Raw genomic sequence first — 4,771 nt, 5'->3', positions numbered from 1 at the left:
TGTAGCGGTCGCGCGGTTCCAGACTGTAGCGCCTAGTGGTCTCGCGTTTCTAGTCGCTCAGTCAGGAACCGCGCGACTGCTACGGTCGCAGGTTCGAATCCTGCCTCGGGCATGGATGTGTGCGATGTCCTTAGGTTAGTTAGGTTTAATTAGTTCTAAGTTGTAGGGGACTGATGACCACAGATGTTAAGTCCCATAGTGCTCAGAGCCATTTGAACCACTTGAATCCTATCAGATTCAGCGCATGCTTCGCAACAAATACAACTGCAATGTTGCCTTCTCTACTAATAATAATCTAAAGAGAAATTTCATTCATAATTTGAAATCCATTCGCTCCCCTACAGAAAGTTCTGGCGATTATAAGACCATCTGCGATACCTGCTCCTTCTATTATATAGAGCAAACCGGACGTGCTTTCACCGTCAGATATAAAGAACATCTTTTGAGAAAGAACGGCACCAGTCCCCTAAATTCATCCTTTGCCGATCATCTCTTAATTACTGGACACGTGCCTAAGGCCATAGGCGATAACAATATTCTGCATACCGAAAAGAAGGGGCGTAGATTAGATGTCTTAGAGGAATTGGAGATTTTCAAAAATCTCACTCGTCATGATGGCCTCATTCTCAACGAACAGCTGCAGCTGCGAAATAAAAACTTTTTTGACTGTATAAAGCCATTGCTTGATCTTTGATTCAGATTTCCTCATGAAGTTTACCGAAATGTTGATTTCCTGTCACATCTTTTCTGTTTTCTTGTATGACATAATTAACGTTTTTACGTTGCAAAATGTATCTCTATTTAAAGCAGATAAATATGTAACTTCATCCTGTTTGCATCACAATTTCATGTGTCTAATTTTGAATGTGCAGTAGCCTAGTTGTTTCTGCGGATACTAGATGGCGCTTGTAGCAACACCATGTTTACTTGCCCACACTTTCTAAAGTGGGCACCTCAGTCTTGTTGCAACCCTTGTCCACAGTACGAGCAGCCATTAGCGGCTCGCCATCTGACAAGTGTTCTTGACGTCGCCTTTCCGGCTGAGATCTTTTTTAATATGTGACTTATAAGTACTACATCTTTTCGAGTCAGTACAAACTTTAATTTTATTAATGTACTATATACCTAATGTTTTAGTACAGTTAGTCTGATTCTGAAGACGACTCTCATAGTAGCGTCGAAACCAGGTCAATTTTGACTTAATATTTGTGACCGAGGGCTTATTTGTTACAATATAATTATAAATATACCATGATGACGTCAGACATTTTTGGTTCAATTAACTGTTCCCTTGACAGAAATGGTAATCCCCACAATTAGCGACTATACAGCAAGTACTAAACTGCTCAAACTTCCCGGTATACGCCAACACACTGGCAGGAGGAAGATGGCGCCGGCGTACTGCACAACTTGAAACGACGGGGACGAGGCACGTCACGAAGGCGGATACGGCCTGCCAGATTGCTCCTATTGACGGCGACCTCGGAAATTCGTGTCCTTCCCTTCCCGCTGCACACACACACACACACACACACACACACACACACACACACACACACACACACACGCCCCCATCCACACACAACCAGAGAGAGAGAGAGAGAGAGAGAGAGAGAGAGAGAGAGAGGAAACCAGACGCATTTCGCACTCCGTCGGTGAAAAGGCAGCAGACGGAACGCCTGCTCGAACTCAGAAGTCGGGAGGAAATCCAGACGTACGCCCCTAGAGTTAGACAGCCGTGAACACATCACAAGTAGCTATGTATTCGGAGTACGAACGCACAGCGCCAACTTCTGGAGACTTCTGCTCCTCGATCTCACATTCCTGCATATACTCTGAACAGATATCTTCTCATGACTACTATATATTGTTCGTAATGTAATAAGAGAGGGATCCTGATTACCACGCACTAAGTTTGATTCAGAGGACTCCGTTTCACTATCTGAGCCAAGCACAAAAAGTCACGTTTACTTTGTCAGTTCCACACTTACGAAGTTGAAATTTCTCATAGTACTTGACATTGAAGCACAGGGCCTTATACTCTTATCGATTAAATTTGCGATGAATTATCGAATTCAGACTCGTATTTGTTAACCCCTGACCTGACATGAGTGTGCATCACAGGATTTAGGTCATCATCATCATAATACATATGTGCAAAGACGAGTTTCAATTAAAGGTTTTTCCTCCACGGTCTCTACTCGTCTACAAGTACATTTGCATCACTAATCTGCTTGACAAAATGTTCATAGAACCCTTGTCATGTTATCTCTCGACCGATCTACCCTTGAATAAAGCACTCCGTCTTCAGGCCACAAGTGGACTATCGGGACCATCCGACCGCCGTGTCATCCTCAGATGAGGATGCGGATAGGACGGGCATGTGGTCAACACACCGCTCTCCCGGTCGTTGTGATGGTTTTCTTTGACCGGAGCCGCTACTGTTCGGTCGAGTAGCTCTTCAGTTAGCGTCACGAGGCTGAGTGCACCCAGAAAAATGGCAACAGCACATGGCGGCCCGGATGGTCACCCATCCAAGTGCCAGCCACACCCGACAGCGCTTAACTTCGGTGATCTGACGGGAACCTGTGTACCCACTGCGGCAAGGCCGTTGCCGATCTACCCTTGAATAGCAAGTTGGAAAAATGGAGACCTATATCTGTCCGTACGAGCTCCGCTTTTTCGTATTTTACTACAACTGTCGTTTCTGTCTCTAAAGCTGTGTTTCCAAATATATTATCGCGTACAGAAGAGAAAACTGGCTGTCGAAATTTCGTAATTTCGAAAAAAAGAGGTCGTTGCGACGAAAAACATGTTTAACTAAGCCACTTCCTTCCTTTATAAACGGATCATGCAGTGATGGCTTGGTAATATGTGGAAGCCGGTGGCGGTACAAGACGGCGACAATAGGCAGTGCTGTTGGTCTATGTCACTTTATATTCACTTTCCGGTGAAAAGGTCAAGGGCAACTTGAAACAACACGTTCGAATTTGAGTACTGTGTTACAGAGTATGGAGAAGTTTCATGTACATTTTGCTTGAAGATATTTACTGTAGTTGTTCAATCAAAAATGTGACTGGAAATGTCAAGATACGCCATCAATAAGTGCTACCGTTAACTCAATACATTACTGGATTGGCATTCGCGGTCACAAAAAGTTAGCTCCTGCGTTTGCTTAAATAGTGTAGAGTAACCTTCGCGTACGATTTTGACGCGAATAAATTCGCTGCATTTCGCCGTTTGTTTGAGAGTTCTCGGGTCATATCGTTACCAGGGTTACCTATGTGGTCGATCGATCGAGGCAGGTTTACTTTTCTGCTGTTTGTGATTCATATGAGGAGACACCAGATACTGCGTCCCGCCTCGGTTTCCCACCTCTTTCATTTTCTCCTTGCACCCCACCTCCCGTCCCCGTACATTGCTTTCTCCCTATCTTTCTCTCTCTCTCTCTTGCTCTCTCTCTCTTTGAATATGTGGATGTGACTCCACCAACGACCCCTCGGCTCTCGGCTGGGAGAGCTGCCAGCAGTGTTTGCGAACTCTGCCGTCCGTGACCAAAGTAATGCGGCGACCGACCCGCGACCTGAACTACTGGCCATGTGTGCAGCGGTCTGCCCCACTCTGCCCCACTCCTTCAGCCCCCCCCCCCCCCACTTTCACCCCGCTTTTCCCCCCTTCTCGACGAGCTGAAGGACCTGAGCACTCCACGTCCGGCATAAACTCTGCTGTATTTGACGTATTTGCCTCTCTAGGACCAACCCTCTGAAACTCTCATTCAGAATATAAACAAATACTGCTACCACGTTCCGGTGTTCCCGGACTTTCCGTGCCCATCTACCCCAATTCGTACTTTATAGATAAACATACTGCTATCCCACCGAACGCAATACTCAAAAATATTAATTCTTAGTTGCGATACGGTAGCGTATAGAACAGTGATCCAGAGAACGTAGAATAAATTTCTTTATTTCCGTCTGTGATCAAAAACTTGTTAGGTCAGTAATAACTATCTTCAGATCTGCTGCAAAATCTGGGAAATACACGAATACATCTAGTTGTTGTCTACAGCTTTAAACAATAAAATAGTCCATAATGAAAAGTATTACTGACATACAAGTGAAAAATTATGCACCGTAAGTATGATAAGGCATACCTGTTATAAAAACGAGTTGTAATATAATCGACTCAAAGTGACATCGTCAAAAGATAAACATAAAATCGGCTCAACATCGTCGCATATAAACTAAATACGGATATACCAGCGTCGTCTTGCTAATATTCTGTTAGTAACTACACTGGGCAAAGGTATTAAAATGTCATTGTGTTTTAAATCCAGTCATTTCCCCCTATTTCAGTATAGTAGTGTGAAATTTGGCTCCAGAATGCCTCCGTAATGGTGCAAAAGCGTGGCACCCTGCGACCTCATCCTGGAATTGGCGACGGTTCAGACAGCAAGGTCCCGCCACATGTGACAAATATCCAGATCTCAGTTCATGTAAGATGTAAGGTGGTGTAATTACGTCATACTGGCACCAAATTTCACCACAGCTCTTCCCTACGCCACAGTGGACGTTTGAAACTTTGGGAAGGTCGTCGACCCCTCCACCAGCTCTTGCTGCGAGCGACTGAGATTAGAGCCGGGATGCCCAGTATTGAAATCATGCAGTTTTCTTATGGGTGGCTGAGGAATACATTTATCACGCACCGACGCTCATAATTGACACGAGGAGGACGCAGGAGTTGGCATAAAGAGCGCCAACGAAATCACCTC

General features: G+C 44.9%; 1 pseudogene; it reads right to left on the bottom strand.

The window, feature by feature from the left end:
• Positions 1–2,498: 2,498 nt before the first annotated feature.
• Positions 2,499–2,616, bottom strand: LOC124778685 (annotated as a pseudogene).
• Between the last annotated feature and the right edge of the window lie 2,155 nt (positions 2,617–4,771).

Source organism: Schistocerca piceifrons, chromosome 2, assembly GCF_021461385.2.
Source record: "Schistocerca piceifrons isolate TAMUIC-IGC-003096 chromosome 2, iqSchPice1.1, whole genome shotgun sequence".
Classification (NCBI taxonomy): domain Eukaryota; kingdom Metazoa; phylum Arthropoda; class Insecta; order Orthoptera; family Acrididae; genus Schistocerca; species Schistocerca piceifrons.
The sequence above is the reverse complement of the archived record's forward strand: the minus strand, read 5'-3'. Positions and strand labels throughout refer to the sequence as shown.